Below are 24,388 nucleotides of genomic sequence, written 5' to 3' on the forward strand. Positions count from 1 at the left end.
AAATTTAATTATTGTTACTTTACTAATGGGAACAAACCTTTGCTAAGAGTTGTGTTGTTTTCAAGGATTGATGCTATAACAGTTTTTCAGTTCACTATTTCAACTGTCATTTAATCGTTTAGTGCTTCTTTGAGGCACAGTACGTTTTTGTTAAATAAGATTGTAACCAAGTTGCAAGTTTATTTGCTAGTGTGCTAAACATGTCTGATTCAGAGGAAGATACCTGTGTCATTTGTTCCAATGCCAAGGTGGAGCCCAATAGAAATTTATGTACTAACTGTATTGATGCTACTTTAAATAAAAGCCAATCTGTACAAATTGAACAAATTTCACCAAACAGCGAGGGGAGAGTTATGCCGACTAACTCGCCTCACGTGTCAGTACCTGCATCTCCCGCCCGGGAGGTGCGTGATATTGTGGCGCCTAGTACATCTGGGCGGCCATTACAGATAACATTACAAGATATGGCTACTGTTATGACTGAAGTTTTGGCTAAATTACCAGAACTAAGGGGCAAGCGTGATCACTCTGGGGTGAGAACAGAGTGCGCTGATAATACTAGAGCCATGTCTGATACTGCGTCACAGCTTGCAGAGCATGAGGACGGAGAGCTTCATTCTGTGGGTGACGGTTCTGATCCAAACAGATTGGATTCAGATATTTCAAATTTTAAATTTAAATTGGAGAACCTCCGTGTATTACTAGGGGAGGTTTTAGCGGCTCTTAATGATTGTAACACTGTTGCAATACCAGAGAAATTGTGTAGGTTGGATAAATACTTTGTGGTACCGGCGAGTACTGACGTTTTTCCTATACCTAAGAGACTAACTGAAATTGTTACTAAGGAGTGGGATAGACCCGGTGTGCCGTTCTCACCCCCTCCAATATTTAGAAAGATGTTTCCAATAGACGCCACCACACGGGACTTATGGCAAACGGTCCCTAAGGTGGAGGGAGCAGTTTCTACTTTAGCTAAGCGTACCACTATCCCGGTGGAGGATAGCTGTGCTTTTTCAGACCCAATGGATAAAAAATTAGAGGGTTACCTTAAGAAAATGTTTGTTCAACAAGGTTTTATATTACAACCCCTTGCATGCATCGCGCCGATTACAGCTGCGGCAGCATTTTGGATGGAGTCTCTGGAAGAGAACCTTAGTTCAGCTACGCTGGACGACATTACGGACAGGCTTAGAGTCCTTAAACTAGCTAATTCATTCATTTCGGAGGCCGTAGTACACTTAACCAAACTTACGGCTAAGAACTCAGGATTCGCCATTCAGGCACGTAGGGCGCTGTGGCTAAAATCCTGGTCAGCTGATGTAACTTCTAAGTCCAAATTACTTAATATACCTTTCAAAGGGCAAACTTTATTTGGGCCCGGTTTGAAAGAAATTATCGCTGACATTACAGGAGGTAAGGGCCACGCCCTGCCTCAAGACAAAGCCAAAGCTAAGGCTAGACAGTCTAATTTTCGTCCCTTTCGGAATTTCAAAGCAGGAGCAGCACCAACTTCCACTGCACCAAAACAGGAGGGAGCCGTTGCTCGTTACAGACAAGGCTGGAAACCTAACCAGTCCTGGAACAAGGGCAAGCAGGCCAGGAAACCTGCTGCTGCCCCTAAGACAGCATGAATCGAGGGCCCCCGATCCGGGACCGGATCTAGTGGGGGGCAGACTCTCTCTCTTCGCCCAGGCTTGGGCAAGAGATGTTCAGGATCCCTGGGCGCTAGAGATCATATCTCAGGGATACCTTCTAGACTTCAAATTCTCTCCCCCAAGAGGGAGATTTCACCTGTCAAGGTTGTCAACAAACCAGATAAAGAAAGAAGCGTTTCTACGCTGTGTACAAGATCTGTTATTAATGGGAGTGATCCATCCGGTTCCGCGGTCGGAACAAGGACAAGGGTTTTACTCAAACCTGTTTGTGGTTCCCAAAAAAGAGGGAACTTTCAGGCCAATCTTGGATTTAAAGATCCTAAACAAATTCCTAAGAGTTCCATCGTTCAAAATGGAAACTATTCGGACAATCTTACCCATGATCCAAAAGGGTCAGTACATGACCACAGTGGATTTAAAGGATGCTTACCTTCACATACCGATTCACAAAGATCATTACCGGTATCTAAGGTTTGCCTTCTTAGACAGGCATTACCAGTTTGTAGCTCTTCCATTCGGATTGGCTACGGCTCCAAGAATCTTCACAAAGGTTCTGGGTGCCCTTCTGGCGGTACTAAGACCGCGAGGAATTTCGGTAGCTCCGTACCTAGACGACATTCTGATACAAGCTTCAAGCTTTCAAACTGCCAAGTCTCATACAGAGTTAGTTCTGGCATTTCTAAGGTCGCATGGATGGAAAGTGAACGAAAAGAAGAGTTCTCTCTTTCCTCTCACAAGAGTTCCATTCTTGGGGACTCTTATAGATTCTGTAGAAATGAAGATTTATCTGACAGAAGACAGATTAACAAAGCTTCTAAATGCATGCCGTGTCCTTCATTCCATTCAACTCCCGTCAGTAGCTCAATGCATGGAGGTGATCGGCTTAATGGTAGCAGCAATGGACATAGTACCCTTTGCACGTCTACATCTCAGACCGCTGCAATTATGCATGCTGAGTCAGTGGAATGGGGATTACTCAGACTTGTCCCCTACTCTGAATCTGGATCAAGAGACCAGAAACTCTCTTCTATGGTGGCTTTCTCGGCCACATCTGTCCAGGGGGATGCCATTCAGCAGGCCGGACTGGACAATTGTAACAACAGACGCCAGCCTACTAGGTTGGGGCGCTGTCTGGAATTCTCTGAAGGCTCAGGGACAATGGAATCAGGAGGAAAGTCTCCTACCAATAAACATTCTGGAATTGAGAGCAGTTCTCAATGCCCTTCTGGCTTGGCCCCAGTTAAAAACTCGGGGGTTCATCAGGTTTCAGTCGGACAACATCACGACTGTAGCTTACATCAACCATCAAGGAGGGACAAGAAGCTCCCTAGCAATGATGGAAGTATCAAAGATAATTCGCTGGGCAGAGTCTCACTCTTGCCACCTGTCAGCAATCCACATCCCGGGAGTGGAGAACTGGGAGGCGGATTTCTTGAGTCGCCAGACTTTTCATCCGGGGGAGTGGGAACTTCATCCGGAGGTCTTTGCCCATATACTTCGACGTTGGGGCAAACCAGAGATAGATCTCATGGCGTCTCGCCAGAACGCCAAACTTCCTCGCTACGGGTCCAGATCCAGGGATCCGGGAGCGGTTCTGATAGATGCTTTGACAGCACCTTGGAACTTCGGGATGGCTTATGTGTTTCCACCCTTCCCGCTGCTTCCTCGATTGATTGCCAAAATCAAACAGGAGAGAGCATCAGTGATTCTAATAGCGCCTGCATGGCCACGCAGGACTTGGTATGCAGATCTAGTGGACATGTCATCCTGTCCGCCTTGGTCTCTACCTCTAAGACAGGACCTTCTGATACAGGGTCCATTCAAACATCAAAATCTAACTTCTCTGAAGCTGACTGCTTGGAAATTGAACGCTTGATTTTATCAAAACGTGGTTTTTCTGAGTCGGTTATTGATACCCTGATACAGGCTAGGAAGCCTGTTACCAGAAGGATTTACCATAAGATATGGCGTAAATACCTATACTGGTGCGAATCCAAAGGTTACTCCTGGAGTAAGGTTAGGATTCCTAGGATATTGTCCTTTCTACAAGAAGGTTTAGAAAAGGGTTTATCGGCTAGTTCATTAAAGGGACAGATCTCAGCTCTGTCCATCTTGTTGCACAGGCGTCTGTCAGAAAATCCAGACGTCCAGGCCTTTTGTCAGGCTTTAGCTAGAATCAAGCCTGTGTTTAAAACTGTTGCTCCGCCATGGAGTTTAAACCTTGTTCTTAACGTTTTACAAGGAGTTCCGTTTGAACCCCTTCATTCCATTGATATAAAGTTGTTATCTTGGAAAGTGTTATTTTTAATGGCTATTTCTTCGGCTCGGAGAGTCTCTGAGTTATCAGCTTTACATTGTGATTCTCCTTATTTGATTTTTCATTCAGATAAGGTAGTTCTGCGTACTAAACCTGGGTTCTTACCTAAGGTAGTCTCTAACAGGAACATCAATCAAGAGATCGTGGTTCCTTCCCTGTGCCCGAATCCTTCTTCAAAGAAGGAACGTCTTCTACACAATCTGGATGTAGTTCGTGCCCTCAAGTTCTACTTGCAGGCAACTAAGGATTTTCGACAAACGTCTTCCCTGTTTGTCGTGTACTCTGGTCAGAGGAGAGGTCATAAGGCTTCGGCTACCTCTCTCTCCTTCTGGCTTCGTAGCATAATTCGTTTAGCCTATGAGACTGCTGGACAGCAGCCTCCTGAAAGAATTACAGCTCATTCTACTAGAGCTGTGGCTTCCACTTGGGCCTTTAAGAATGAGGCCTCTGTTGAACAGATTTGCAAGGCTGCAACTTGGTCTTCGCTTCATACTTTTTCCAAATTTTACAAATTTGACACTTTTGCTTCTTCGGAGGCTATTTTTGGGAGAAAGGTTCTTCAGGCAGTGGTTCCTTCTGTATAATGAGCCTGCCTATCCCTCCCGTCATCCGCGTACTTTTGCTTTGGTATTGGTATCCCAGAAGTAATGATGACCCGTGGACTGATCACACATAACAGAAGAAAACATAATTTATGCTTACCTGATAAATTCCTTTCTTCTGTTGTGTGATCAGTCCACGGCCCGCCCTGTTTTTTAAGGCAGGTAAATATTTTTTAAAATTATACTCCAGTCACCACTTCACCCTTGGTTTCTCCTTTCTCGTTGATTCTTGGTCGAATGACTGGGAGTGACGTAGAGGGGAGGAGCTATATGCAGCTCTGCTGGGTGAATCCTCTTGCATTTCCTGTTGGGGAGGAGTTATATCCCAGAAGTAATGATGACCCGTGGACTGATCACACAACAGAAGAAAGGAATTTATCAGGTAAGCATAAATTATGTTTTTGTTTAGCAAGGGCATTATATGTCTACAATAGATTTACAGGATGTGTATCTGCATATTCCGATTCATCCAGATCACTTTTAGTGTCTGAGATTCTCTTTTTAGACAAGCATTACCAGTTTTGTGGCTCTACCGTTTGGCCTAGCCTCAGTTCCAAGAATTTTTTTCAAAGGTTCTCGGTGCCCTTCTTTCTGTAATCAGAGAACAGGGTTTTGGTATTTCCTTATTTGGACGATATCTTGGTACTTGCTCAGTCTTCTCATTTTCGAAGAATCTCATACGAATCGACTTGTGTTGTTTCTTCAAGTTCATGGTTGGAGGATCAATTTACCAATCAGTTCATTGATTCCTCAGACAAGGGTAACCTTTTTTAGGTTTCTAGATAGATTCAGTGTCTATGACTCTGTCCTTGTCAGACAAGAGAAGTTTAACATTGATATCAGCTTGTCAAAACCTTCAGTCACAATCTTTCCCTTGGTAGCCTTATGCATGGAAATGTTGGGTCTTAGGACTGCCGCATCAGATGCGATCTCCTTTGCTCGTTTTCACATGCGACCTCTTCAGCTCTGTATGCTGAACCAATGGTGCAGGGATTACTCAAAGATATCTCAATTATTATCTTTAAACCGATTTTACGACACTCTCTGACATGGTGGACAGATCACCATCGTTTAGTTCAGGGGGCTTCTTTGTTCTTCCGACCTGGACTATAATCTCAACAGATGCAAGTCTTACAGTTTGGGGAGCTGTGTGGGGGTATCTGACGGCACAAGGGGTTTGGGAATCTCAGGAGGTGAGATTTCCGATCAATATTTTGGAACTCCGTGCAATTTTCAGAGCTCTTCAGTCTTGGCCTCTTCTGAAGAGAGAGTTGTTCATTTGTTTTCAGATAGACAATGTCACAACTGTGGCATACATCAATCATCAAGGAGGGACTCACAGTCCTCTGGCTATGAAAGAAGTATCTCGAATTTTGGTTTGGGCGGAATCCAGCTCCTGTCTAATCTCTGCGGTTTATATCCCAGGTATGGACAATTGGAAAGCGGATTATTTCAGTCGCCAAACGTTGCATCCGGGCGATTGGTCTCTTCACCCAGAGGTATTTCTTCAGATTGTTCAAATGTGGGAACTTCCAGAAATAGATCTGATGGTTTCTCATCTAAACAAGAAACTTCCCAGGTATCTGTCCAGATCCCGGGATCCTCAGGCGGAGGCAGTGGATGCATGATCACTTCCTTGGAAGTATCATCCTGCCTATATATTTCCGCCTCTAGTTCTTCTTCCAAGAGTAATCTCCAAGATTCTGAAGGAATGCTCGTTTGTTCTGTTGGTAGCTCCGGCATGGCCTCACAGGTTTTGGTATGCAGATCTTGTCCGGATGGCCTCTTGCCAACCGTGGACTCTTCCGTTAAGACCAGACCTTCTGTCTCAAGGTCCTTTTTTCCATCAGGATCTGAAATCCTTAAATTTAAAGGTATGGAGATTGAACGCTTGATTCTTGGTCAAAGAGGTTTCTCTGACTCTGTGATTAATACTATGTTTCAGGCTTGTAAATCTGTATCCAGAGAGATATATTATAGAGTCTAGAAGACTTATATTTCTTGGTGTCTTTCTCATCATTTTTCTTGGCATTCTTTTAGAATACCGAGAATATTACAGTTTCTTCAGGATGGTTTAGATAAGGGTTTGTCCGCAAGTTCCTTGACAGGTCAAATCTCTGCTCTTTCTGTTCTTTTTCACAGAAAGATTGCTATTCTTCCTGATATTAATTGTTTTGTACAAGCTTTGGTTCGTATAAAGCCTGTCATTAAGTCAATTTCTCCTCCTTGGAGTTTGAATTTGGTTCTGGGGGCTCTTCAAGCTCCTCCATTTGAACCTATGTATTCATTGGATATTAAATTACTTTCTTCGAAAGTTTTGTTCCTTTTGGCCATCTCTTCTGCCAGAAGAGTTTCTGAATTATCTGCTCTTTCTTGTGAGTCTCCTTTTCTGATTTTTCATCAGGATAAGGCGGTGTTGCGAACTTCTTTTGAATTTTTACCTAAGTTGTGAATTCCAACAACATTAGTAGAGACATTGTGGTTCCTTCATTATGTCCTAATCCTAAGAATTCTAAGGAGAATTTGTTGCATTCTTTGGATGTTATTAGAGCTTTGAAATATTATGTTGAAGCTACTAAGTCTTTCCGAAAGACTTCTAGTTTATTTGTTATCTTTTCCGGTTTTAGAAAGGCCCGAAAACTTCTGCCATTTCTTTGGCATCTTGGTTGAAATCTTTAATTCATCTTGCCTATGTTGAGTCGGGTAAAACTCCGCCTCAGAGAATTACAGCTCATTCTACTAGGTCAGTTTCTACTTCCTGGGCGTTTAGGAATGAAGCTTCGGTTGATCAGATTTGCAAAGCAGCAACTTGGTCCTCTTTGCATATTTTTACTAAATTCTACCATTTTGATGTATTTTCTTCTTCTGAAGCAGTTTTTGGTAGAAAAGTACTTCAGGCAGCAGTTTCAGTTTGAATCTTCTGCTTATGTTTTTCGTTAAACTTTATTTTGGGTGTGGATTATTTTCAGCAGGAATTGGCTGTCTTTATTTTATCCCTCCCTCTCTAGTGACTCTTGTGTGGAAAGATCCACATCTTGGGTAATCATTATCCCATACGTCACTAGCTCATGGACTCTTGCTAATTACATGAAAGAAAACATAATTTATGTAAGAACTTACCTGATAAATTCATTTCTTTCATATTAGCAAGAGTCCATGAGGCCCGCCCTTTTTTTGTGGTGGTTATGATTTTTTTGTATAAAGCACAATTATTCCAATTCCTTATTTTTTATGCTTTCGCACTTTTTTCTTATCACCCCACTTCTTGGCTATTCGTTAAACTGATTTGTGGGTGTGGTGAGGGGTGTATTTATAGGCATTTTAAGGTTTGGGAAACTTTGCCCCTCCTGGTAGGAATGTATATCCCATACGTCACTAGCTCATGGACTCTTGCTAATATGAAAGAAATGAATTTATCAGGTAAGTTCTTACATAAATTATGTTTTCTCCTGTAGTGTAGTCAGTCCACGGCCCGCCCTGTTTTTACGGCAGGTCTAAATTTTAATTAAACTCCAGTCACCACTGTACCCTATGGTTCCTCCTTTCTCGTCTGCTTTGGTCGAATGACTGAGTATGATATGTGAGGGGAGGAGCTATATAGCAGCTCTGCTGGGTAATTCTCTTGCAGTTTCCTGTTAGGAAGAGATATATTCCATAAGTAATGGATGACCCGTGGACTGACTACACTACAGGAGAAAGGAATTTATCAGGTAAGCATAAATTATGTTTTTTTATAATTAAGAAAAACCAAACCACAAACTGTTTGAAAAGAGGTAGAACTAGTAATAGGTAAACTACCACTGTTTATAACATTTTGTTATTCACTCTTTCTGAAACTTTGCATTTAAATGCAAAAATGTCAACATGTTCACATGCTCCTGGCTGAGGCTGGCTCTCTTTTTTGCAGCTATTTTGCCTGCAGCAGAGAAGAGGCACTCAGATGGTGTTGAGGTGCCTGAGATGCATAAGAAGGGTTTTGCCAATTTCACCAAGGTGGGCTATTTATCTTTGTTAGCTCCACCAATGCAAGGGGCCTCTTAACAAAGTAAGCCTGGTCTTCTGATGTAAAAATATCTTGAATATCTATATACAATGTTTAACAACCAGCTATAAGGTTAGGGGTATAAATATCTAGTCTGCTCTTAAAATAAGATATATAGTTATAGAGGTTGAATTTGGTACATATTCCAATTAATTAAACTTATATAAAAAAGGCAAAAGGGATAAAGACTATATATCAGTAAAAGGACACAGCCTTGCACATTTATCTATAGAGTACATATAATTCGCAATAGCAAGCAATCCACTAAAAATTGTGCAAACAGGTAATAGTGACATCAATACATATAACAAATACCATCAATCTAGGGCTAGGTGTAAATAACAAGCTTAGCACTATATCATGCAAAGCATAGTCCCAAATCACCTGATTTAATATAAACAATACAAATTATAACTCCCATTTTATTTCTGGGTTGCTCGAGTAGTTGTAAACTTAAAAATAAACTTTTAATGTCCTGAAAAAGTAATATGTCTGTAGACATCCTTTTAGGCTAAGGGCATATCAATTCTAATGTCTAGTTAATTGCCATGTGATGCTCACTCCTTATCAATACTTGCTATAACTCTAAAATTTATAGTTCTTTTATGTCACAGTTTTAACCCCCTCCAAATTTTGTCTGTTTACTTAACTCATCTCACCCTAACCAGATTCTAACATTCCAATTGGCCTTACCAACTGTCTTTGATTAGCAATTAAGTAAATTTAGTGGACTCAGCTGACTGCCCTACCTGTATATATTGCAGACTAGCTTGGGGAAGTGCATTGCACAGGGGTGAGTGCATTGGTAACAGGGCTGTGTACTTTTTAACAATAGCATATGTTCACATTTTCCAAGTGAACATTTTATAAGTGAGGCATTAATTTTTAAGAATTATACAAGAATTGAACAAGGATGGGGCAAGACACAAGGCAAGTACTCTTGTATTACTATGTTTTATGTATATCATTGTATCCTTTTGCAAGTGCTGCTGTAACACTGTGTCTTATGTGTTTACTTGGTTCCCACTTTCAGAATAATGCTCAATATCTTCATACTCCTTTTTGCTACCTCTTGTCTCTACAATAAACTACATTACTCAGTTACTCCTCCCTCTCCACCTGCACTGTTCATTAGCCCATCTCTCTTATACTCACCTTACTTTTGTACTCATGAACTCTACTTATTCCTAAATACTCTCTCTCCCCCCTGCACTTCAGTTAAACAACAGTCTCATTACTGCAAATCTGCTTCTCATCTCATGTCACTCTCCCTCTTGCTCATACTAGCTGCTGGCGACATTTCCCCTAATCCTGGTCCCTCACAACCTACTAACCTTTCACATCCTTGTGTGCCTTTCAATAGACTTCAGAAACTAAACTCTGGTAACCTTAATCACATTCCTCTTACATCTAAAAAACCCTCCCCCTTCACTTGTGCACTCTGGAACTCTCGCTCTGTTTGCAACAAGCTAACTTCTATCCATGATCTCTTTATCTCCCACTCTCTTAACCTTCTGGCTCTTACAGAAACCTGGCTCTCTACTTCAGACACAGCATCCACTGCTGCACTGTCACATGGGGGTCTCCATTTCAGCCACACTCCTAGGTCTGGCAATAGACAAGGAGGTGGTGTCTGTATTTTACTTTCCTCTCGTTGCACCTTCCAACAAATACAGCCCTTCTCTTCACTAACATTTTCTTCATTTGAAGCACACATGATTCGGCTATTCTCTCCCCTCTCTATACGTCTTGCAGTCATATACCGCCCCCCTGGCTCCCCAACTCAATTTTTAGATCACTTTGCTGCCTGGCTTCCTTATTTCCTTTCCTCAGACACCCCTGCCCTCATTCTTGGCGACTTCAACATCCCCCTTAACAATCCCACTGCCCCATCTGCTAAACAACTTCTGCAACTCACTTCCTCTTTCGGTCTGTCACAATGGACTGATTCTCCCACTCACAAAGACGGTCACTCTCTTGACCTGATCTTTAGCTATCGATGCACTCTCTCAAACTTCTCAAACTCCCCTTTTCCTCTTTCTGACCACCATCTCCTTACCTGCAACATATCATCCCTTCCTACAACTCTCCCACCTTCTACTCCTCACACCAAACTTCACAGAAGCATTAGGTCTTTAGATCAGCAACAACTTGCTAATTCCCTTCAACCGCTCCTCTCATCCTTCTCCTTTTCCTGCCCTGAACAATCTATCCTCCACTATAATTCCACCCTTATATCCGTCCTTGACAATCTCGCCCCTCTTACCACTGCTAGGAAATCACACACTCATCCCCAGCCCTGGCATACTCCTCTGACACGGTACCTACGCAGATGTTCCCGTACTGCTGAACGGCATTGGAGAAAATCACGGAGTTCAGCTGATTTTCTTCATTACAAATTCATCTTGAACTCCTACTACTCTGCCCTTAATCTCAACAAGCAACACTACTTCTCTACTCTTATCTCTAATCTTTCTTCAAACCCAAAACGTCTGTTCTCCACTTTCAATACTCTCCTCCGCCCTCCTCCACTTCCTCATACAACTTCTCTGTCAGCTCAAGACTTTGCCTGTCACTTCACTAACAAAATTGATTCCATCAGACATGAAATCAGTTCTCAACACAATTCCATTCTCTCCCCCCCTCAAATACTCTCACTCAACCACAACCCTCATAACCTGAAACTTAGTTCATTCTCCCCTGTTACTGAGGACAACGTTTCAGCACTTATACTGCGCTCTCACCTCACTACCTGTCCCCTTGACCCTATCCCCTCACAGCTGCTCCCCTCTCTCTCTGCTACCCTTACCCCTATACTAACACACATTTTCAACCTCTCCCTCAGCACTGGTACATTTCCCTCATCAATGAAACATGCACTGGTCACACCTATCCTCAAAAAACCTTCCCTTGATCCTACCTCCCCATCCAACTACCGCCCAATTTCTCTCCTCCCTCTTGCTTCAAAGCTTCTTGAAAAACTAGTATATGCACGCCTATCCCATTTCCTTACGTTAAACTCCCTTCTTGACCCGCTGCAATCTGGATTTCGTCCCTATCACTCCACAGAGACAGCTATTGTTAAGGTCACCAACGACCTACTTACAGCTAAATCAAAAGGCCACTGCTTATCCTCCTTGATCTGTCCGCAGCCTTTGACACTGTCGACCACCCTCTATGGCTCCAAACCCTCCAATCCTTCGGCATCTGTGACACAGCCCTTTCGTGGCTCTCTTCCTACCTGTCAAACCGTACCTTCAGTGTAGCCTTCTCTGGGGCCTCCTCTGCCCCGTCACCACTTTCTGTCGGAGTACCGCAAGGCTCTGTCCTCGGTCCCCTTCTCTTCTCAATCTATAAGTCATCACTAGGTTCCCTAATTAAGTCCCACTGTTTCCAATATCATTTGTATGCCGATGACACCCAAATCTACTTCTCTGCACCAGAACTATATCCTTCCTTGCTAACCCGTGTCACTAACTGTCTTTCTCACATCTCTTCCTGGATGTCCTCTCACTACCTCAAGCTAAATCTCTCCAAAACTGAGCTCCTCATTTTCCCCCCTTCTTCCAAAATCTCCACCCCTAATATCTCTATAACTGTCGACAACTCCATCATTACCCCTACCTCGCATGCCCGATGTCTCGGGGTCACATTAGACTCAGATCTTTCCTTCACTCCTCACATTCAGTCCTTGGCTACAGCCTGCCGCTTCCACCTTAAAAACATCTCTAAAATTAGACACTTCCTTACACAAGACACAACTAAGATTTTAATCCACTCTCTCATTCTTTCCCGCCTTGATTACTGCAACTCTGTCCCCTCTGGTCTCCCCACCTGCCACCTAGCTCCTTTACAATCCATAATGAATGCCTCTGCCAGACTCATCTTCCTTACACGTCGCTCTTCATCTGCTGCGCCTCTCTGCCAATCCCTTCACTGGCTTCCTCTTGCCTCTAGGATCAAACACAAAACTCTCACTCTTACATACAAAGCCCTCAACTACACTGCTCCCCCCTACATCTCAGACCTTGTCTCCAGATACTCTCCCTCCCGTCCCCTTCGCTCTGCTCATGACCTCCTACTCTCCTCCTCTCTTGTCACCTCATCACACTCCCGTTTACAGGACTTCTCCAGACTGGCTCCCATCTTGTGGAACTCTCTGCCTCGCTCCACAAGACTCTCTTCTAGTTTTAAAAGCTTCAAGTGCTCCCTAAAGACTCTACTGTTCAGGGACGCATACAACCTACGCTAACCCTTCCTAATACTAGTTCCTCTCCTCCACTGCAATCCCCTGAACCCTCTTAGCATGTAAGCCTAAAAGTCCAGCTGTTTGTAGATCACCTTCTTAAGAGCTGACTACAACAGTGCAACTTTTGGCTGGGCCCTCTACCCTATAATTGTTTTGTTGTACTCCCCCTTTTGTTTATAGCGCTGCGGAATCTGTTGGCGCTCTACAAATAACCGATAATAATAATAATAATAGCCATAAAACACAATACCATGTGCAGGAGCTCATTGGAGTGAAGCAGCTGGTGCTGTGCACAGAATTACTATTTGCAAACAAACTAATCGATTTAAACTATTTTCATAATCGATTATGCTGATTAGTTGTTGTAGCTCTATTGGATATCAGAAAATGATATAATATTAGAAAATATTACACTGTCCCCACCCGGCTACTTAATAATGCCACCTGGTTGGCAACATTTTCTGTGGAGAACACTGGATATATTTTTATCCACATAGTGATTATTTATATAGATATATGTATCTCGCATACACATACACACACACACACACACACACACACACACATACACTAATATATATATATGCCAGATGTTATATATATGTCTGTGTGTCTGAAATCAAGGGACATTTTAAAGAAAATAAAGTCAAAATTAAACTTTCATGATTCAGATATAGTGTATAATTTAAAAGATCTTCCCAATTTACTTCTATTATCAAATTCACTTTGCTCTTTTGGTATCCTTTGTTGGCGAGCATATTCAGATATACTGCTCAGGTGCACATATTATAAGCACTATATGGTGGCAGTGTTTGCTCAAGACATGCTCGCTCCTGAGCCTATCTAGGTATGCTCTCCAACAAACAATACCAAGAGAACAAAGGAAAAGTTGTAATGGTATTAAATCTGTCTGAGCCATGAAAGTTTAGTTTTGACTTTAAAGTGACAAACGTTTTACTGCAACTGCTTTAAAAAAAAACAGGGTTATTACATTTTTACAATCTGCTTAGAAGTTTAACAATGTGCAAGTGTGTAGATCCACTACCTTTTAAAAAAGCTGTACGATTACGGCGAAACATATGTCGGTACTTTGGAATCTCTATTGCCACCACTCTTCTAAAAGCCATTTGGTTACCAGGATAGGTATCAAGGGTTTGACATTTATTGGATTGGGGTTAAGCTTAAGCCATCTGACAGGCTAGTTTACCACAGATCCATTACAAAATTTGTTATACCTCTCCCACTACAAACAAAAAGTGGAACAGATGTCAGAGTAACTATTAATGTGAGAGTATTATGTGTGGCTTTTTAACTTTTTATATGTATTTTAATAAAAATATATTTATTTTTAATGACACGATGAGTCCACGGATCATCTTAATTACTAATGGGATATTCACCTCCTGGTCAGCAGGAGGCAGCAAAAAGCACCTTAGCAAAAGCTGTAAATATCAGTTTATTATTTTTAAAGTAGTGCAAGATTGTGCTGCTCTGTTCTAGGGTGTAGCCGTAGTCCATATCAGTCTCTTCAGTAGAGCAGTGGTAGCTTTAGAGCAATGGGAACTTGTGGGACATAATTCTCACTACGCCTCCCATATAGTGTTGCTGCCCTATCCTTGAAAACCTGAGGGACTTAAACTCAGGACTTTCCTTTATTTCAGGTCCATGGGAGGGAGAGGACCTCTGAAAACTGCATTGCTTTTCGGGCAGCAGATGAGGTAGGTGCTAGCTTGCTTTCTGGGGAACCATAAATACTCTGAAAAATGGAGGGCACTTTATTTAAAGGATCATTTATCTGACCTCATCAGTTATTATCTTTAAGACTCCCCGGGAGCACAGGGGACTCACTAGGCAGTATATATGCAGGCACTGGGCTAGTTATATGAAGGATGGCTGTTCCACACTCCCGGCGGTTTTTTTTAACTTAAAGGGCCACTGTAAGTAAATATTTTCTATGCCTGTTACTAACTAACTACCCCAAATACGCTTTTTATCAATAGCATTTCATTAACATATCTCTACCGTATATCAGAAATCTTGTCTGCAAATTTAATTGTTTTCCAAACCCACTCCGTGGGTTTCCTTTGCTCTGTACCAATCCGTTTACAATACCTAGGTTTCAAAATGGCGCTTTAAACACAAAGTTATTGGTTTAAGTATTTTGAACATGCAGTGCTGAAAATAGTGGGCAGGATAACGTGACATCATCGGCGAATAAAAGATATAACTTTTAGAACGTTATGAAACTTCGTTTTGGAGAAAATATAGGTCAGTAGGTTTTAATTAATGTTTATTAACTTTAATATGTTAGTTGTTTAGCTTAAAAATTATAACAGAAAGTAATCCTTTAATTAGCCGACTGGGAGCCATGCTGCTAGTCACGCCCACGATCGGAGGTACGCAAGGAAGCGGAAAGTGATTGCGCGCCATTTGCAGTCACTCCGCTCCATTGTAGGTTAGTCTATGCATCTTTTTTTTTAGCTGCGTACTAAAGGAACGAGGAGTTCACCGCAGATTAACAGAACTTCAAGTTCTCTCCTGATTCTGTCTGCGTGACCGAGTACCGGTTTGTGGGGGCATTTTGCTCCTGTTAAGAGGAGGTGGGCACCTCAGCAAGGTATTGCTGAGGTGTGGATGCGTTTAAAAGTTCATATTAACACTTTAAGCTTATTATATTTAAACGGAATAAAAAAGTTTCACTTTATTATTTAAAGTAATGTTTTTTTTCTAAAGTTACATTTTAATAAAGAATTTCTTGTCAATTTGTTAATTTTTGGAACAAGGTGTTACTTGCGCCCTATGTTTTGAGGCCTATGTGGAACCACCAATCCCTTTCTGTTCCTCATGTATTGTGAGGACTTTAAGCTATAGGGAGAGACTTTTTTCTTCTGTTAAGTGTGATCAGTCCACGGGTCATCATTACTTCTGGGATATTAACTCCTCCCCAACAGGAAGTGCAAGAGGATTCACCCAGCAGAGCTGCATATAGCTCCTCCCCTCTACGTCACTCCCAGTCATTCTCTTGCACCCAACGACTAGATAGGAGGTGTGAGAGGGCTATGGTGATTATACTTAGTTTTATATCTTCAATCAAAAGTTTGTTATTTTAAAATAGCACCGGAGTGTGTTATTACCTCTCTGGCAGAGTTTGAAGAAGAATCTACCAGAGTTTTTGCTATGATTTTAGCCGGAGTAGTTAAGATCATATTGCTGTTTCTCGGCCATCTGAGGAGAGGTAAACTTCAGATCAGGGGACAGCGGGCAGATGAATCTGCATAGAGGTATGTAGCAGTTTTTATTTTCTGACAATGGAATTGATGAGAAAATCCTGCCATACCGATATAATGTCATGTCTGTATACTTTACACTTCAGTATTCTGGGGAATGGTACTTCACTAGAATTACACTGTAAGATGTACATAAAGCTGTTTAACCCCTTAACGACTGAGGACGTGCAGGGTACGTCCTCAGAAAAAAGGCAGTTAATGCCTGAGAACGTACCCTGCACGTCCTCAGTGTGGAAAGCAGCTGGAAGCGATCCTGCTCGCTTCCAGCTGCTTTCCGGTTATTGCAGTGATGCCTCGATATGGAGGCATCCTGCAATAACCTTTTTAAGTAATCCGGTGCATAGAGAGCCACTCTGTGGCCCTCTCTGCACCGGAGATCGGTTGCTCCCTGTGTTGGTGGGTGGGAGCCGGACCGGGAGGCGGGTGGCGGCCATCGATGGCCCTGTGGAAGTGAAGGGGGGCGGGATCGTGGGCGGGGGTGGCTGGGGGCGCGCAGGGGCGCGCGCGCGTGCACGGGAGGGTGGGGGCGGACGCGTGCACGGGGAGGGAGCGGGTGGGAACCGCTACACTGCAGAAAATGTGCAAATAAAAAGATAAAAAAAAATGAAACTTGAAATAATCAGCAAGGTGGTGGGGGTTTGTCTGTGGGGGTGGGGTGGGGAAGCTACACTACAGAAAAAAAAAAACAAAGAAAAAAAAAGCACTTTTTATTGTAAACTGGGTACTGGCAGACAGCTGCCAGTACCCAAGATGGCCCCCAATAAGGCAGAGGGGAGGGTTAGAGAGCGGTTTTGGGGGGGATCAGGGAGGTTGGGGGCTAAGGGGGGGATCCTACACAGTAGCATATGTAAATATGCTAAAAAAAAATTTCATTTTTTTTTTTAAAACCCTTTTATTTTAGTACTGGCAGACTTTCTGCCAGTACTTAAGATGGCGGGGACAATTGTGGGGTGGGGGAGGGAAGGGAGCTGTTTGGGAGGGATCAGGGGGTGGGATGTGTCAGATGGGAGGCTGATCTCTACACTAAAGCTAAAATTAACCCTGCAAGCTCACTACAAACTCCCTAATTAACCCTTTCACTGCTAGCCATAATACACGTGTGAGGCGCAACAGGATTTAGTGGCCTTCTAATTACCAGAAAGCAACGCCAAAGTCATATATGTCTGCTATTTCTGAACAAAGGGGATCCCAGACAAGCATTTACAACCATTTGTGCCATAATTGCACAAGCTGTTTGTAAATGATTTCAGTGAGAAACCTAAAATTGTGAAAAATTTTACGTTTTTTTTAATTTGATCGCATTTGGCGGTGAAATGGTGGCATGAAATATACCAAAATGTGCCTAGATCAATACTTGGGGTTGTCTACTACACTACACTAAAGCTAAAATTAACCCTACAAGCTCCCTAAAAGCTCCCTAAATAACCCCTTAACTGCTGGGCATGATACACTTGTGGTGCGCAGTGGCATTTAGCGGCCTTCTAATTACCAAAAAGCAACGCCAAAGCCATATATGTGTGCTATTTCTGAACAAAGGGGATCCCAGAGAAGAATTTACAACCATTTATGCCATAATTGCACAAGTTGTTTGTAAATAATTTCAGTGAGAAACCTAAAGTTTGTGAAAAAGTGAACAATTTTTTGTATTTGATCGCATTTGGCGGTGAAATGGTGGTATGAAATATACCAAAATTGGCCTAGATCAATACTTTGGGATGTCTACTAAAAAAAAATATATAAATGTCAAGGGATATTCAGGTATTCCTGAAAGATATCAGTGTTCTAATGTAACTAGCGCTAATTTTGGAAAAAAATGGTTTGGAAATAGCAAAGTGCTACTTGTATTTATGGCCCTATAACTTGCAAAAAAAGTAAATAACATGTAAACATTGGGTATTTCTAAACTCAGGACAAAATTTAGAAACTATTTAGCATGGGTGTTTTTTGGTGGTTTTAGATATGTAACAGATTTTGGGGGTCAAAGTTAGAAAAAGTGTGTTTTTTTCCATTTTTCCTCATATTTTATCATTTTTTTTATAGTAAATTATAAGATATGATGAAAATAATGGTATCTTTAGAAAGTCCATTTAATGGCGAGAAAAACGGTATATAATATGTGTGGGTACAGTAAATGAGTAAGAAGAAAATTACAGCTAAACACAAACACCGCAAAAATGTAAAAATAGCCTTGGTCCCAAACGGACAGAAAATGGAAAAGTGCTCTGGTCACTAAGGGGTTAATAACTAGAAATTATGTTTAACGTTTTTGCTGGAATGTAAAATCGTTTTCATTTGCTGAGGTACTGAGTGAATAAATGTTTGGGCACCATTTTTCCACTTGGCAGTTGCTTAATCTTTTTCTGTCAGTTTCTGTTCTCTCTCACTGCTGTGTGTGAGGGGGAGGGGCCGTTTTTTGGCGCTTTTTCTATGCATCAGTTATTTCAGTCAGCAGCTCATTGTATTTCCTGCATGATCCGGTTCATCTCTACAGAACTCAGGGGTCTTCAAACTTATTTTGAGGGAGGTAATTTCTCTCAGCAGAGCTGTGAGAATTATAGTTGACTGTGATAAAAAAAAAAAAAAACGTTTATTCTGTAATTGTTTCCTGCTTTCAGAATTTGTTATCTTTGCTATTGGGATTAAACCTTTGCTAAAGTTGTGTTGTTTACAAGGATTGAGGCTATAACTGTTTCAATTTATTAATTTTCAACTGTCATAGATTTTCTGTGCTTCTTAAAGGCACAGTACGTTTTTAATTGAATTGTATTCCAAGTTGCAAGTTTATTTGCTAGTGTGTTAAACATGTCTGATTCAGAGGAAGATACCTGTGTCATTTGTTGCAATGCCAAAGTGGAGCCCAATAGAAATTTATGTACTAACTGTATTGATGCTACTTTAAATAAAAGTCAATCTGTACAAATTGAACAAATTTCACCAAACAACGAGGGGAGAGTTATGCCGACTAACTCGCCTCACGTGCCAGTACCTGCATCTCCCGCTCGGGAGGTGCGTGATATTGTAGCGCCGAGTACATCTGGCCGGCCATTACAAATCACATTACAGGATATGGCTTCTGTTATGACTGAAGTTTTGGCTAAATTACCAGAACTAAGAGGTAAGCGTGATCACTCTGGGGTGAGAACAGAGTGCGCTGATAATATTAGGGCCATGTCAGACACTGCGTCACAGGTTGCAGAACATGAGGACGGAGAACTTCATTCTGTGGGTGACGGTTCTGATCCAAACAGACTGGATTCAGATATTTCAAATTTTAAATTTAAACTGGAAAACCTCCGTGTATTACTAGGGGAGGTGTTAGCGGCTCTGAATGATTGTAACACAGTTGCAATACCAGAGAAAATGTGTAGGTTGGATAAATATTTTGCGGTACCGACGAGTACTGAGGTTTTTCCTATACCTAAGAGAATTACTGAAATTGTTTCTAAGGAGTGGGATAGACCCGGTGTGCCGTTCTCACCCCCTCCGATATTTAGAAAAATGTTTCCAATAGACGCCACCACTCGGGACTTATGGCAAACGGTCCCTAAGGTAGAGGGAGCAGTTTCTACTTTAGCTAAGCGTACCACTATCCCGGTGGAGGATAGCTGTGCCTTTTCAGATCCAATGGATAAAAAATTAGAGGGTTACCTTAAGAAAATGTTTGTTCAACAAGGTTTTATATTGCAACCCCTTGCATGCATTGCGCTGATCACGGCTGCAGCGGCGTTCTGGATTGAGTCTCTGGAAGAGAACATTAGTTCAGCTACTCTGGACGACATTACGGACAGGCTTAGAGTCCTTAAACTAGCTAATTCATTCATTTCGGAGGCCGTAGTACATCTAACTAAACTTACGGCGAAGAATTCAGGATTCGCCATTCAGGCACGCAGGGCGCTGTGGCTCAAATCCTGGTCAGCTGATGTTACTTCTAAGTCTAAATTGCTTAATATACCTTTCAAAGGGCAGACCTTATTCGGGCCCGGGTTGAAAGAGATTATCGCTGACATTACAGGAGGTAAAGGCCATGCCCTGCCTCAGGACAAAGCCAAAACTAAGACTAGACAGTCTAATTTTCGTTCCTTTCGTAATTTCAAAGCAGGAGCAGCATCAACTTCCTCTGCACCAAAACAGGAAGGAGCTGTTGCTCGCTACAGACAAGGCTGGAAACCTAACCAGTCCTGGAACAAGGGCAAGCAGACCAGGAAACCTACTGCTGCCCCTAAAACGGCATGAATTGAGGGCCCCCGATCCGGGATCGGATCTAGTGGGGGGCAGGCTTTCTCTCTTCGCCCAGGCTTGGGCAAGAGATGTCCAGGATCCCTGGGCGCTAGAAATAATATCTCAGGGATACCTTCTGGACTTCAAATACTCTCCTCCAAGAGAGAGATTTCATCTGTCAAGGTTGTCAACAATCCAGACAAAGAAAGAGGCGTTTCTACGCTGCGTACAAGAGCTCTTGTTAATGGGAGTAATCCACCCAGTTCCACGATCGGAACAGGGACAGGGGTTTTACTCAAATCTGTTTGTGGTTCCCAAAAAAGAGGGAACTTTCAGACCAATCCTGGACTTAAAGATCCTAAACAAGTTCCTAAGAGTTCCATCGTTCAAGATGGAGACTATTCGGACAATTTTACCTATGATCCAAGAGGGTCAGTACATGACCACTGTAGATTTAAAAGATGCTTACCTTCACATACCGATTCACAAAGATCATTACCGGTACCTAAGGTTTGCCTTCCTAGACAGGCATTACCAGTTTGTGGCTCTTCCATTCGGATTGGCTACAGCTCCAAGAATCTTCACAAAGGTTCTGGGTGCTCTTCTGGCGGTACTAAGACCGCGGGGAATCTCGGTAGCTCCATACCTAGACGACATTCTGATTCAAGCTTCAAGCTTTCAAACTGCCAAGTCTCATACAGAGTTAGTACTGGCATTTCTAAGGTCACATGGATGGAAGGTGAACGAAAAGAAAAGTTCACTCGTTCCACTCACAAGAGTTCCCTTCCTGGGGACTCTTATAGATTCTGTAAAAATGAAGATTTACCTGACAGAGGACAGGTTAACAAGACTTCAAAGTGCTTGCCGCACCCTTCACTCCATTCAACACCCGTCAGTGGCTCAATGCATGGAGGTAATCGGCTTAATGGTAGCGGCAATGGACATAGTACCCTTTGCACGCCTACACCTCAGACCACTGCAACTGTGCATGCTAAGTCAGTGGAATGGGGATTACTCAGACTTATCCCCTTCTCTGAATCTGGATCAAGAGACCAGAAATTCTCTTCTTTGGTGGCTTTCTCGGCCACATCTGTCCAGGGGGATGCCATTCAGCAGACCAGACTGGACAATTGTAACAACAGACGCCAGCCTTCTAGGTTGGGGTGCCGTCTGGAATTCTCTGAAGGCTCAGGGACAATGGAGTCAGGAGGAGAGTCTCCTGCCAATAAACATTCTGGAATTGAGAGCAGTTCTCAATGCCCTCCTGGCTTGGCCCCAGTTGACAACGCGGGGTTTCATCAGGTTTCAGTCGGACAACATCACGACCGTAGCTTACATCAACCATCAGGGAGGGACACGAAGCTCCCTAGCTATGATGGAAGTATCAAAGATAATTCGCTGGGCAGAGTCTCACTCTTGCCACCTGTCAGCAATCCACATCCCGGGAGTGGAGAACTGGGAGGCGGATTTCTAAAGTCGTCAGACTTTTCATCCGGGGGAGTGGGAACTTCATCCGGAGGTCTTTGCCCAAATACTTCGACGTTGGGGCAAACCAGAGATAGATCTCATGGCGTCTCGACAGAACGCCAAGCTTCCTCGTTACGGGTCCAGATCCAGGGATCCAGAAGCAGTCCTGATAGATGCCCTGACAGCACCTTGGGACTTCAGGATGGCTTACGTGTTTCCACCCTTCCCGATGCTTCCTCGATTGATTGCCAGAATCAAACAAGAGAGAGCATCAGTGATTCTAATAGCACCTGCGTGGCCACGCAGGACTTGGTATGCAGATCTGGTGGACATGTCATCCTGTCCACCTTGGTCTCTACCTCTGAAACAGGACCTTCTGATTCAGGGTCCCTTCAAACATCAAAGTCTAACTTCTCTGAAGCTGACTGCTTGGAAATTGAACGCTTGATTTTATCAAGACGTGGGTTTTCTGAGTCAGTTATTGATACCTTAATACAGGCTAGGAAACCTGTTACCAGAAAGATTTACCATAAGATATGGCGTAAATACCTATATTGGTGTGAATCCAAAGGTTACTCTTGGAGTAAGGTTAGGATTCCTAGGATATTGTCTTTTCTACAAGAAGGTTTAGAAAAGGGTTTATCCGCTAGTTCATTAAAGGGACAGATCTCAGCTCTGTCCATTCTGTTACACAAACGTCTGTCAGAAGTTCCTGACGTCCAGGCTTTTTGTCAGGCTTTGGCCAGGATTAAGCCTGTGTTTAAAACGGTTGCTCCACCATGGAGTTTAAACCTTGTTCTTAATGTTTTACAGGGCGTTCCGTTTGAACCCCTTCATTCCATTGATATAAAGTTGTTATCTTGGAAAGTTCTATTTTTAATGGCTATTTCCTCGGCTCGAAGAGTCTCTGAATTATCAGCCTTACATTGTGATTCTCCTTATTTGATTTTTCATTCGGATAAGGTAGTTCTGCGTACTAAACCTGGGTTCTTACCTAAGGTAGTTACTAACAGGAATATCAATCAAGAGATTGTTGTTCCTTCTTTATGCCCAAATCCTTCTTCGAAGAAGGAACGTCTACTGCACAACCTGGATGTAGTCCGTGCTCTAAAATTTTACTTACAGGCAACTAAGGAATTTCGACAAACGTCTTCTCTGTTTGTCGTTTACTCTGGGCAGAGGAGAGGTCAAAAAGCTTCTGCTACCTCTCTTTCTTTTTGGCTTCGTAGCATAATTCGTTTAGCTTATGAGACTGCTGGACAGCAGCCTCCTGAAAGGATTACAGTTCATTCCACTAGAGCTGTGGCTTCTACTTGGGCCTTTAAGAATGAGGCCTCTGTTGAACAGATTTGCAAGGCTGCAACTTGGTCTTCGCTTCATACTTTTTCCAAATTTTACAAATTTGACACTTTTGCTTCATCGGAGGCTATTTTTGGGAGAAAGGTTCTTCAGGCAGTGGTTCGTTCTGTATAAAGAGCCTGCCTATCCCTCCCGTCATCCGTGTACTTTTGCTTTGGTATTGGTATCCCAGAAGTAATGATGACCCGTGGACTGATCACACTTAACAGAAGAAAACATAATTTATGCTTACCTGATAAATTCCTTTCTTCTGTAGTGTGATCAGTCCACGGCCCGCCCTGTTTTAAGGCAGGTAAATATTTTTTAATTTATACTCCAGTCACCACTTCACCCTTGGCTTTTCCTTTCTCGTTGGTCCTTGGTCGAATGACTGGGAGTGACGTAGAGGGGAGGAGCTATATGCAGCTCTGCTGGGTGAATCCTCTTGCACTTCCTGTTGGGGAGGAGTTAATATCCCAGAAGTAATGATGACCCGTGGATTGATCACACTACAGAAGAAAGGAATTTATCAGGTAAGCATAAATTATGTTTTTCTGAGCCAACATTTTCTAAAGATGCTGTTCAGGAATCTAATGAAAATGTTCAATATAGGCCCCAACTTTCACCTCAAGCGCCCCAAAATTTACCGCCCTCACATGCAGTGCCCTGCGTTTCCTCTAGCTCCTACTGGAGTTACTTTAGAAGACATCGCTTCCCTCATGTCTACGGCAGTTTCAGATGCGTTGTTTGCTTTTCCAATATTGCAGGGAAAGCTTTTAAGAGGAAAATCAGACATTCAGTAAACAAGGTTTCTGACGCAGTTATTGCTATTTCAGATGTCTCCTCACAGAAACCTGAGGAGGAGCATAATGTAGTAGCATCTGAAGGTGAAATTTCATATTCTGACAGTGTAATGCCTCTCGCTGATACTGAGGTTGTATCCTTCAGGTTTAAGCTAGAACACCTCTGACTATTACTCAAGGAGGTTTTAGCTATATTAGACGACAGCAACTCCACAATTGTTATTAATCCTAAAAAAAAAAAAAAAATCCAGTAAGCTGAACAAATATTTTGAGGTACCGTCCTCGAAAGACTTTTTTCCGGTACCAGACCGAGCTTCTGAGATCATTGCTAAGGAGTGTGGGAGAGACTGACTATATCTTTTTCTCCATCTCCTATATTTAAAAAGATGTTTCCCATAGCTGATTTAATT

The sequence above is a fragment of the Bombina bombina genome, chromosome 1, assembly GCF_027579735.1.
Source record: "Bombina bombina isolate aBomBom1 chromosome 1, aBomBom1.pri, whole genome shotgun sequence".
NCBI classification, from domain to species: domain Eukaryota; kingdom Metazoa; phylum Chordata; class Amphibia; order Anura; family Bombinatoridae; genus Bombina; species Bombina bombina.